The sequence below is a fragment of the Chlamydotis macqueenii genome, chromosome 1 (assembly GCF_036417535.1).
Source record: "Chlamydotis macqueenii isolate bChlMac1 chromosome 1, bChlMac1.mat, whole genome shotgun sequence".
NCBI lineage: Eukaryota > Metazoa > Chordata > Aves > Otidiformes > Otididae > Chlamydotis > Chlamydotis macqueenii.
The window spans coordinates 14,359,405-14,372,530 of record NC_141556.1 but is presented as its reverse complement, the minus strand read 5'-3'; the positions used below and the strand labels follow the sequence as shown (position 1 = coordinate 14,372,530).

Sequence of the window (13,126 nt, the reverse complement as noted above, 5' to 3'; positions counted from 1 at the left end):
TCACTGGAGGCTAGAAAAAGCAATCGTATATGGTTGGGTTATCATTAAATTGGTAAATCTACTCTTATAAATGCTACCATGTGCTAGTGTATGTTAGTCAGAACAAACTGTCAACATAATTCACTAAATGTTTGAAGGCAGCTCTCAAACTCTAAAAGAATTAATCAAAATATAAAGTAACATTTTATTAAGTTACAGGTTTTTAGTTTACTCCTTAGATGGATGAGCTGGACTTAGTAATAAACTGAATTTATACTAATTGCAATGTAAATTTGAAAAAATAAGGCTTTGGCAAAATGGTTACCATGTATTTCATGTCCTGTTGGCCTGAAGATGTAACAGCATGAAAATCTGCTTTAAGAAGCTCAGAAAGTGAGCTTGCTCCCGTTAGATGATGTACAAACGCTTTGGTAGACAACTTCTGCAGAGAGGGTTTAATCCTTGCAGATTCCCAGATACAGCAGCACTCGCCAAGACTAGCGACAGAGGCACTGGGCATCAATAAGAACCTGGGACAATCCTCTGTGCTATCCTGGGCTGGGGATGTCAAATCACTGCCCACATCTACCACTGCAGGGCATAAAGGCAAGACAGACAGCCCTTGCCCCACTGTTATCCCCTTTCAGAAGGACAGTAATATTACAGCTTTCTTCTGTGAAAATGACTGAGATGTCTCCCGTCGAATCTGTCTGAATCATACTTGCACCTCTTATTTGATTATTCCAGATATAACTTTTTCTTGGTCAAGGCTATTTCACTGCTGCTATCCGAGCTGTCACCAAAATGAGTTATATCTTCAATTATAGAAATACGCGGGATATCACACCTTTTGTTCATACTTGTTGTGGAAATGTTGTCAAGACTGAGTCCATTCTTACGTGTTTCGTTTCACCCTGAACTCCAGAAGAAAACTAGTATACTTCATCATATAACAACAGCATTTTTCTGAATGGTTTGCCACTCTTTGCTCTAGAACCAGCATCCCTGTTTCTGGGAGCTATTTTTGTTAAAGAGTGTTACAAACCGTTTTACTAGATGTCAAGAATAAACCCGTACCTATCACAGCAACTCCTGCACGCTCTTATTTCTCATTCGATGCTCGCACCTCCAGGACTCTCCATCACCTGCCCCCTGCCCAGCATTCTCCCTCGGTGAGCTCCTGTTTTCTGCCTCTGAACATTCCTGTCTGCTACTCCCCAGAGTCCTTCTGGTCTCCTCCTTCGTGGCCCATTGCTGCCATACATGTTGCTCATCTCTGGGCTGTTGTGCTATTCCCAATTCAGCCAGTAGTTTACATTCTGGAACACATGTAGCAGGCTTAGCAGACCGTAGGGTGTCTGCCACTACTTTATCTCAGGAGGATGGGGATCGGGAAAGCAGCAAAGATACCTCTAATTACTAACTTCCACTGGAAGGAAGAAAAACATACTAAGCAAGTGCATGAAATACATGAGGTTTCTGGAATATTTTGTGAACATGTGACAACCTACGTGAGGTGTGCAGCGCTGGGCGTTTCTTCCATGCCTGGATTCAAGAATCGCTGATGCAGCTGGGTTTTGTTTGCCATGGCAGTCTCAGGAACAATGACAACTTAAAAATGAACAGCTTTGACATATCAGTTTCTGAATTATGCTGGGTTAGAGTAGAGGTCAGCATTCCCTTTTGAGCCATATTTTGATAAAGACACATTCAATATCCTTACTTGATTCATAAATAATTGATGCAGCTGTTGTTACACCATTTTGCCTTTGATCTTTTCAGAATCAAACAGAATTCAACACACGCAGTGTCTTGAGACATGTAAACAAATAAAACTGAGCTATCAGCAGAATCCATATTGACACAAAGACAAAGTTTGGCAGCTTCACTAGTTTCACAGAGAAAACAGTTACTCTACTGCAGAACTTTAAAATCATCAGTTGAAATGTCCTCAAATGAAAACTGTTTTTACTCATAGTTGAGAGAATTATTCCTGATAGAGTATCAGCAGACATTTTTTTCTTTTAAATTTTCTCATCTTCTCTACTGAATACAAATTCGGCTCCTACCTCTGTTCTAGCTCAGCAATACTAACTCTCTCTCTCTCTTCAAGTCAGTCTTCTTTCATACAAAAGTAAAAATCACAGCCTCTCTCTCTCACATCAGCCCTCGGAGACTAAAAGTCATGCTGAGCTAAAAGGGTCTAAACCAGAGTTCTTAACCTGCCTGGACTCTCCCTCTCTTCCTTGACTTTCTGCGGACAACATCTCCATCCTGCTGATCACTAGTAACCGAAGCACCATTGTGGGTCTCTTTATTCTAAAATGATGTCTCTATTCAGCACAGGACTTTTGCATATGTAGCCCATCACCACACAGCATCTCCTCACTCTTTAACAGGAAGCGTTGCCTGCATCTCTGATCGGCTCATGGTCTCAATCAACATTGTGCTTCCAGTCAACACCACCTACACTTAAAAAGTTTTTTATAAATTTTCTTAAATACAAGCAGAACTATCTCTTTCCAATTCTTTCCTTAACACTACCTTTTCTTATGATATACACCAAGGAAAAGAAAAAAAATGGCAATAATTCGGCTTCCACTATGCTGATTACGGCTTATTCTGGTGATCAACCTGATTTGTCTCCAGTCTGTCTGTCTCACACATAGGAACAGAATACATATTATAGGTCATAATTATGAAATATATGATCATACCTTGGAAATAAATAATATTATACAAAGATCCTGGGAGATGGTGGGGGAGAGTCATCAAAATTAGCCTGTTGATGGTGAACTTCTCGCACAAAGCTGTAAATTAAAGGGCCAACAACTGCTGGACCTACAGGTGGGAAATACCAAACAGAAGCTTGAAGGTGGAATATGATGCTCAGTGTATGATATCAGTGAAATATTGCATGTAATTTCAGAATTGATTTTTAAATACTCAGTTTTAACTATGAAAAGAATAACAAGCACATAACGAGCACAGGGTATACCTGACTACGAGACCATACTACTAAGAAAAGAGAGGAAAAAAACCACATTTCTAAGTGCAGAAATTCTCAAAGGCAGCACAGCATTTTTTTTAGATAAAAGCTGAGTATAGGTAGTGTAGGTTAAGTGCTAGAATGCTTTGAGAAAAACCACAGCTGTTATAAATATTGACAAAGTAGCTGAAAGACATGAAGAAGGAAGAGGTCAATCCTACACGGTCATTTATTGCTACACAAAGGGTACTGTAAGGAAAAAAAATCTGTATTTACCAAGGTTGTACAGCTTTTCTCCCCAAATCATGTATTATTTATTGTAGTTGAAAGAAGCCACAACATACTAGTGATAAACGTGATGAAAGATCTAGTACCTAAAACTATCTTGCATTCCTTTGCTTATCACTCACCAAACAGACACCTTTTTATGAATACACTGAATTAGAAGTGGGAGATTATTACATTATCACTGTTAGTCTAACTGGTTAATCACTTTCATTATACAAGTAAATTATTTCAGCTCAGTACAAACAGCAAATCAATTTTTTGCTTACTTTCATTACCACTAATCAATAATTAATTAGGATTATTAAAAATTGTTAGTGCAGATTTTTTCTCCTCTGCACTTATTTAAATGTCAAATTTATTTTGCCGAGAGGGTGGCATAAGACTGAGATGGCTGCAGGGCCATGGAAAATAAGCTGAAGAAAAAGTTCAAGCTGAGAAGTAGATAGGATTTCTTATTAGGCTCAGTAAGCAGTCTATCTGCCCAGGGTGAAATTTAGCAGCTTTTTTACTTTTACAGATTAAAATTGTGATATTAAAGTTTAGTCCACAAATGTGATGACTCAGTTGCTGCTTCCTCCTGCAGCCTCCATATTTAGTTGATTTTCTATTTAAAGATTAAATGCATTTTCAATTCTACATTGACAAAAATGCATTGAGATCTGTCTCTCATAATTTACTGGAAGCTCGCAAAAAAATCGCACAGGAATGAAGTCGAGCGTGATATTGCTGTTACTACGAAACAGCAACCGACTCAACGGCTTTTAAAATAGTACCAAGCCTGGATGAAAGAAAAGCAGCTCACAGTGGATGTTTCAGCAGTTATGTGCCCAGTCCAAGGAAAGGAAAACTCTCCCAGCAGATTATGCTCCCTGGGAATGTGAATCCTCCATCAGAGATGATGTCATGGGAGGAAAAAAAATCACTTTAAAGTTTCTAGGACGTCACGTCCTGGAGAAGACTGTGTAACTGGGGTAAAGCTGCAAGCCAGGGCTGTCAGCAGACTCTGTTTATGGAACCTGAGGATATGGGCAAAGATAAACGCAGCGTGAGTTACTTCTTGGCACTGTGGGAATTTGATATAAGTGAAAATAACTTCAGGTTTACTTTAATTTACACTGGGACCTAGAAAGCTCCTGTATAAGCCTGCAACTGAGGAAATGTGGTTGAAGTAGAATTAATGAAGGTGTTAAGGGGTCTCTAACAAAGTGTCTGTAAACTGCCCACAGTGGTACCCCAGTTAAAACCACAGAATTCAGCCAATGTGGCTGTGCAGCCCTTACCTCACCCCAGCACAGCTGTGTGCATCTGGATTGGAGAAGTAGTGACCAGATGGCACAGTCTTGGTTCAGATGATCCATAAGAAGGTGGGATTACAGATTTTGCACACAGAAATGCATACAAAGTGAAATTAGTCATTAGCTACTCTCCCAACTTGGATCTGCATGTTCAATTTTGGTTAATTTCTTGTTAATTGAGGTGCCTTACCCTGCTGCCAGTGCACTGAACAGCCACATCTTTTTCCATGTCACTTCACAGGAGTGAGAGAATGGCAATTCTGTTTTGAAGTAAAACATTTTTATCACATTTTTGAGAAGTGTCAGTGTCCCATTTTAATACTCTGCACTATCACAAGTATTAATGGGCAGAACTATTCCTTTCTAAAACACACATACATATACACACACACACACACGGATATACTCATATGCTCCTAGTATAACTGTGAGTAGCATAATTGCCTTTGATCAACATCTGAGACAGTGCTACACTGGGCTGAATGACAGGGAGAATCAAAATACTGGCCTACAACTGAAAAATATGTTTTCACTGCTAAAAAGCACATTCCTTGGCTGTGGGACAATACGTTGGCTGAGCACAGGGCCCCACCAAGTAGCTTACAACCTGTCTTTGTATGTAACACAGCACTCTGGCATTTCTCCTGTTCCAGGAAACAGTGATGTGAGCTGCATGGCATCATGTTGACTGGTTGCATCATCCCATATGTCCGTATATATCAAGCACATCCTTACATAGGTTAGGTTCCATCTCTGTCATGTGGTTCAGCTTTCACACACTACATTTCTAGCAAATTCAGATATTAAAACAATGTGGGAAACTAACGTAATAAATTCTGAATGGATGTTTTTCCTTAACAATGCTGTAGTGGTACCTTGTCAATATTTCCACAACCAGATTAGTAGGAGAACCTGCATGGAGCCACGCTGACTATGTTCAGAGAAACCTGGCAAACGCTGCTGCATTTCATGGCAGAAACTTTGAAAATCCCATCAGTGAGCTATATAGACCAGAAAGGCTTGGAGACCCTGGCTACCGGCCTAAATTCTGCCACAGTGCAAAAAGTATTGCAGCACAGTGAGAGGGGAACATCTCCAAACATGGCAATCAGTTCAAATACAGTTTTGCTTTGAGGCTTTTCTGGTACATGATGTGGTACGAGCTCAGAGTGCAATGTTTCCTTTAATCGGGCATTCCTGCTTATTTTTAATAAACCTCTACATAGCTACTACCATAGATACAGAAATTCTCCTATGGAAATATCTGAGATCGGCAAGTGGACACAGAAAAACAAGGTTGGCAGGATTGTCTGGACTGACAGAGACACTCATGCATGTAAGCTACACAAACCAGCATGATAAGCCAAGCTGTATGAGGAAATGGTATTGCCTATCGGTGACACCAAACTGCTGAGCAATGTCTCCTCACCTCTCATTTCAGTGATGGGCACATTACTAAAGTGCTCTAGAACAGATTTTGGAGCAGTGATTTTCACTGGGTAGCCGCACACTGTGATATTTTAGGAAGAAAGAAAAGTAAGGCATTACAAATAATGTCATGAAATGGAACATTGCTGCTTAGCAGCAGACATAGAAGAGCAAAGGTCTTTTCACCTAAAAATGACTGCATTTTTTTCAGTGCTTTCCCTCTGAGTCAGTCACTATCCTGTGAATAAACAAGTAGCATTTTTTGAAAATTCCACCTGGTCCTGACCCTATGCAGGCTCCTGCAGGGACAAGAAAGTTGTCAGGGCTGTTCAGCCTGGAGAAGAAGTCTCCGGGGAGACCTTAGAGCGGCCTTTCAATACTTGAAGGGCACTTACAAGAAAGATGAGGACAGATTTTTTACCAGGGCCTGTAGCGACAGGACAAGGGGTAATGGTTTTAAACTAAAGACATCGATTCAGACTAGATATAAGGAAGATTGGTGTAACACTGGAACAGGTTGCCCAGAGAGGTGGTGGAAGCCCCATCCCTGGAAACATTCAAGGCCAGGTTGGATGGGGCTCTGAGCAACCTGATCTGGTTGGAGATGTCCCTGCTCCTTGCAGGGGGGTTGGACTAGTTGGCCTTTAAAGGTCCCTTTCATCCCAAATTATTCTGTGATTCTATGATTCTATGATAAAAAAGTTTTCAGTTTGATTCCAGCAGAAAATAGTTTTGCATATTGAAACATGTAATTAAAAGCTTGATTCACCTGAGAATAAATATTATGAACATAAGATTTTAATAAAACATAAGTAGAGTAATATCTAGATGCTTGCTGGTGATTTGCTTAAGTTTTACATGCAATAACCCCTATGCTTTTTACTGAATTCTGTAAGAGGGTTAGGAAGTCAGATGCAGTCTCACAAACAGAAATTCATTTTTGTGAAGCAAGCACACAAATGCCAGTTATGGAAAGTCATTAAGTTTGTCCTGGTTTTGGTAAGGATGGCATTAATTTTCCTCTCAGTAGCTGATGTGGTTTGGATTTTGTACATGAAGAATGTTGATAAACACCCTGATGATATGGGTTGTTGCTAATGAGACCAAGGACACTGTCCGGCTTTCCAAGTTTTGCTAGCCTGCAGGTGCAGGAAGCTGGGAGGGATACAGACAGAATAATTGACCCAAACTGGCCAAAGAGAGTATTCCGTATCATAAACGTCATGCTCAGTACTTAACTGGGGATTGCCCGGGGTGGGGGATCGCACTTGATCCCTTGCTCTCTCCCTCTCGCTCCTTTGCTGGCTGCTCAGTTTCGTTTCTGTGATCACTGCTCGGGACAGGCTGTATCGGTCATTGGGATGTCAGGCAGTGAGAAATCATGCATTGCTCATTTTGCATATTTTAGTATCCTTATATTCTGTTGTTACTGTAATTTTCCTTTGCTATTCTAGTAAGCTGTCTTCATCTCAGCCCACGAGTTTTCCTTTCTTCCCAATTCTCTCCTCAATCCCCCTGGGGAGGGGGAGGGTGAGCGAGAAACTGTGTGGTGACCAGGGCTAAACCACAACAAAGTCCAAACTCAGGTGCCTAATTAATCCAGCCTATGTTCAGGCAGTTAGGCGAGTAAACCAAGAACATCCAGGCAGAACTAACTTCAGCTAGAAATGGCATCACTTTGGTATGACTTTCACAGTCTGAATATGTAATGGTAAAGAAAAGATTTTAATAGAATCATAGAATGGTTTGGGTTGGAAGGGACCTTCAAAGGTCATCTAGTCCAACCCCCCTGCAAGGAGCAGGGACATCCCTGACTAGATCAGGTTGCTCAGAGCCTCATCCAGCCTGGCCTTGAACGTTTCCAGGGATGGGGCATCCACCACCTCTCTGGGCAACCTGTTCCAGTGTTCTACAACTCGTATTGTGAAAAATGTTTTCCTAATATCCAATCTAAATCTTCCTCCCTCTATTTTAAAACCATTACCCCTCATCCTATGACAACAGGCCCTACTGAACAACCTCTCCCCATCTTTCTTGTAGGCCCCCTTGAGGTACTGGAAGACTGCTATCAGGTCTCCCCAGAGCCTCCTCTTCTCCAGGCTAAACAGCCCCAACTCTCTCAGCCTGTCCTCATAGGAAAGGTGCTCCAGCCCTCTTATCATCTTCGTGGCCCTCCTCTGGACCTTCTCCAACTGGTCCATGTCCTTCTTATGTTGGGGGCTCCAGAACTGGACACAGTACTGCAGGTGGGGTCTCACCAGGGCAGAGCAGAGTGGGAGAATCACCTCCCTCGACCTGCTGGCCATGCTCCTCTTGATGCAGCCCAGGATGCAGTTGGCCTTCTGGGCCGCAAGGGCGCATTGCCTGCTCATGTTGAGCTTCTCGTCCACCAGCACTCCCAAGTCCTTCTCCTCAGGGCTGCTCTCAATCCATTCTCCACGCAGCCTGTATTTGTGCCTGGGATTGCAGGTGCAGGACCTTGCACTTGTTGAACTTCATGAGGTTGGCACGGGCCCACCTCTCTAGCCTGTCAAGGTCCCTCTGGGTGGCATCCCTCCCTTCCAGCGTGTTGACGGCACCACACAGCTTGGCGTCATCAGTGAACTTGCTGAGGGTACACTCTATCCCACTGTCCATGTCGCCGACAAAGATGAACAGGGCCGGGCCCAACATGGACCCCTGAGGGACGCCACTCATGACTGGTCTCCACTTGGACATTGAGCCATTGACCACCACTCTCTGAGTGCGGCCATCCAGCCAACTCCTTATCCACCGAGTGGTCCATCCATCAAAGCCACGCCTCTCTAGTTTAGAGAGAAGGATGTCGTGTGGGACAGTGTCAAAAGCTTTGCACAAGTCCAGGCAGATGATGTCAGTTGCTCGTCCCTTGTCCACCAGTGCTGTCACCCCGTCATAGAAGGCCACCAAATTGGTCAGGCACGATCTGCCCTTGGTGAAGCCATGTTGGCTGTCACCAACCACCTCCTTGCTCTCCATGTGCCTTAGCATGGTTTCCAGGAGAATCTGCTCCATGACCTTGCCAGGAACAGAGGTGAGGCTGACCGGCCTGTAGTTCCCTGGGTCTTCCTTGTTCCCCTTTTTAAAAATGGGGGTAATGTTCCCTCTCTTCCAGGTCATCGGGGACCTCACCAGACTGCCTCGGTATTTTGGTTACATATGTGTAGTGACATCCATCTCCACTGGCCCTCTTGACAGTCAAAGAGTAAAATATAAAAATTAATCGGTTTTGTAGGCAAAAATGATATGCTCTCGGTAAAGCATTCTCTATGAGGAATACGTACATTACTGCAAGCTGCTCCATATCTTCTTAAAGAAACAGACATTCTACTCAATACACTAATTTAATTGAAAAGGATGGTGAGGACATAATTTTCCCAGAAAAATAAATTGGAATATAAAACAGTGCCTAGAATTAATGGAAATGTAACTAAAAATTACACTGTCTCCAGTGTTTATTGCAAGTTTGAGGAAAAATATTTATTTTTCTCTCCTTCACCTTTAACAGGTTGCTCCTTTGGGGCCTGAATTCTAAGCAGACTATGAGGATACTATGCAATGGATTTGTCTAAGCAACCAGCTGAAATTTTAGCGGTATTTGGCTAAGGTGATATATTTAGCAAATCTCATTTGGAGATCTGAAATTCTGATGGTTCGTCCTATATTTCTATCTGCAAAATTCTCTGCATTAGATACTAGGGGAGTATTTCATCCACAGAATTGCTGTTTTTCATATCAATGAGTTATAAATGAGAGCTTAATTACTACTAATTGCTTGAAAATCCACTGTCGGTGATTATAATCACTAACGATTAGATTGTTAAACATTCATCTTTGTCTATCTTTAGCAAACTTAATGAGAAATTATGGATCAGATCTTCAGTTTCTGGTTCTTCTGTGAAGTGCCAGTGGAAGAGAACCTCTGCTCGCCTGTGGAGTTACCCCCTGGCGCTGACACAGGGGCTGAGTGACGGACAGCAAAAGATGGGAAGGGAATATATTGCAGTCTTGGAATCCACAGCCCACAGAATTGTCTCCAGGGTCTATTTCTCCTGGTGTAACTGATTCTTTTAGTCCCAATCTTCTATTACAAAGCCTAACTACCACTGATCTTCCTTGTTTCGGTATCAGGAGAGTAAAGGGCTGATACCTTGAAGGCATCTAATAACTTCTGCCAGTCACAAGCACAACGGAGGCTCACACATAGATCCATCTACCTCTGTACGATTTCAATTGACATTAAGTAATAACTGCTAGGCTTCTGGTGGGCATCTAAAATGTGTTCAAACTGCTTCGTTATGCACCTGACCACCTTTCTACCAGTGCATAGAGCTACCTTCCCCAGAATGGCCTGCAGCACAGCAGGCGTACTTCAGACAGACCAGAGTTATCTGGTCCAACACACTTGTGCCCTTCAAATGTTCTTTTAGCACATATTTAACTACATGTTTTTAAAATAACACTTGCAAAATGATACCAATTGGAATGGCAGGTTTCCATCTAGATAAACATTAAGGAGCTTGCTTGTATTAGTGAACTTTTACTGAAGTTTGTGTTCCTCCTTATTGCCGTATTTCGCTTAAAATATTTATTTGCTCTGTTACAACACTGTCTTTTAGTTTAAGCAGCTCTTCAGCTCTTCACCCCTTTGGCATCTACTCTTCAACAAGGCTCAAATCCTATCCTTATTTAGGATGTGTCAGATAGCCATTAACAGATAAAGCTGAAATAATTTTAGAAGTTATTGCAGATATCTTTTCTCTTTCATTAGTTCATAAGCTTAGTTCCTCTACCACAGTGTCCACAATGAACCACTTGAGATGTCTTCATCCACTTTGAAGAAAAAGCACGGAGTTTATGTTTTAAATAATCTCTACCTGGGCATTTAAGTTAAATGGATGAGGTGTGTAGAGGTAGAAAGGGTAGAGCCCTTTCCACTGGCTTGGCCAAGAGAGCTGTATCATCCAGCAAGGCAGTAATTTCTTAAACCACCTGATGATGCTTTCGAGAGAACATCTTTCCAAAGCAATAATTTCTTATCTTCCTGCTCTTTGTCAGAGCCCTTTTTTTGCACCTCTGTCAGCTGGAATTTACTTTTTCAATAGGACGAGACTGCTAGGTAATAATCCAGATGCAGTCTCAGTAGCATCCTGCACAATGGCACCTCTGGTAAAATGTATCTTGGGAAGACTGAGAGAAATAAAAAATGAAATACTGCACATATTCTATATACATAATTATCTCTCTACAGTTCTACACACATATAGAGCCTTCATAGAATGTGTATATATTCTATAACCAGTTCTATGTGTATACAGAATTACATATATAAACCAAGCCGCTGGTGGGGCCTCCGACCACCCCGGAGTAGCCGCCCACCTCTCCTCATACCCTTCCCGCCCTTTCCCGCGCCGCCAGACGCAGGCTAAGGGCAGCGAGCTTCACGTCGTTACGGCGCATGCGTACAGGCTCCGCACCTGCGCAGTGTCCGGGGAAGGCGGGCCTGGGTGGTGGTGTGCGCATGTGCAGAGGGCAGCCGCGGGAGCCGGCGGGCGGACGGTGTGGGCGTGGGAAGCCGGGGTGAGTTGGCGGGCGGAGCGGCGCGGAGGGGCTGCCGCGGAGAGGGAGGCGGTGGGTGGTCGGCCGTATTTTGGCGCTTGGACGCCGGGGAGAGAGGAGGGGAGTGAAGTGAGGCGCAGATCTGCTGCGTTCCTGTTGGGAATCGGTGCGGGGCTGAGGGGCGCGGGGTCCCGGCCGTTCCCCCGCGGCCTGCCCGGATCAGAGCTCCCGCAGCCTCACAGGCGGGTGGCCGAGGGAGCCCGTAGCCCGCGCCGCGGGGGCCGGGGCTCGTCGCTTCCCCTCAGGCCGGGCGCGCCCGTGTTGGCGGTGTGCGTGCGGGGCGGGGGTGCTCGTAGGGCCTGAGGGGAACTGTGCGAATCTCTGTAGTTCTGTCAGCTTCGCGCTAAAGTGTAGAAAGAAGTGCAAAGTGTAGGTATTTTGGGACCAATGAACTGAGAGAAGTTCTCCTGAATAATCAAATCCAGCCTCGAAATCTAACCTCTTGTGCTTTTGGTATCCTTACCTGGACTCGGCTGGAAAGTGCGTGCTTTTTGTCCCTCTTGATCTGGCTGGAGTCACGTGTTCAACCTGCGTACCACCTTCCCTGGTCAGGAGCATCCAGAATTCAAGCTTTGGCTGATGCTAGTCCTTGTTCCAGCATTGTCATTTAATCTAATTATTTTGTGGATGCATCTCTCTAAACATCCTTTCTCTTGTGAACTCTAGGATGGGATCTTGATGAGGATGAAGATACCTACATATAGTCAGTCAAGATGTAGGTTTTCATCCAGTGACTTGAACGTGTGTAGTATAAGTTGACATGTGCTGAGGTGTTTGAGAAGCAAACAGGGCTGGCAGATAGGATGTGATCAACAGGCGATGCGCTGGAGTGCACTGGAGTGCAGTTAGGCAGGAGGTCAGAGAAGCTGAAGTACCTTACAGCTTTAGATATATTAGGATACTCAGTCAAGCCCTGTTCCCATGTAGTCAGTGGAGCAAAAAAGCTGTCCTTTTTCTTAAACCCACAGAAACTTTTCAGCCTTTTCTAAAAGTTTTTCCCTCCTTGTTTGTCCTCTGTTTTGGAGGCTACTACCTACATTTTTTCTTTTCATCCTTGATACTTATTCCTAGCTCACTTTTAGAGAGCAACCTTAATCAAGCTATTAAATCTTTTGTATCTTTATTCCGTTTTGAATAGATACTTGAATAGATACAGTGGACAGGTGGGCAGACCTGTTCAAAGCTGATCTTGCTGATCTGGTAAAATGGGTCAGGGCTGTTTATATGGTTGTGTATGGTTGTCTGTATGGGAAGTAGTTTGCATGATACGTATGACTATGCATTTGTTTTTTCGATAGCTGCATTACTTCTTGTTTTTCTATTGATGGTTCTACAATCCAAATTTTTACTTCAGAAAACACTGAAGACGAAGTGTAAAAATAAAAAAATATTTCCTCAAATGTATTTATGGAAATACTTAATCGAGATTAGTCTCAAAATGAACTTTATTAAGTATTTCTGTAAATAGATTTGTGTTTATGAACCTCTTTGTAGCCCAGTAGCTCCCCTG

At 43.1% G+C, this 13,126-nt stretch overlaps 1 protein-coding gene across 1 annotated transcript in view; it reads left to right on the top strand.

Annotated features, from left to right (window-relative positions):
• Positions 1-11,545: 11,545 nt before the first annotated feature.
• The window catches only part of ORC5 (origin recognition complex subunit 5), a 77,842-nt gene continuing 76,261 nt past the window's right edge, over positions 11,546-13,126 (top strand). The window contains exon 1 of the mRNA XM_086746142.1: positions 11,546-11,577. The gene's annotated coding sequence lies outside the window, so the exon portion shown is untranslated. The remainder of the gene's footprint in view (positions 11,578-13,126) is intronic.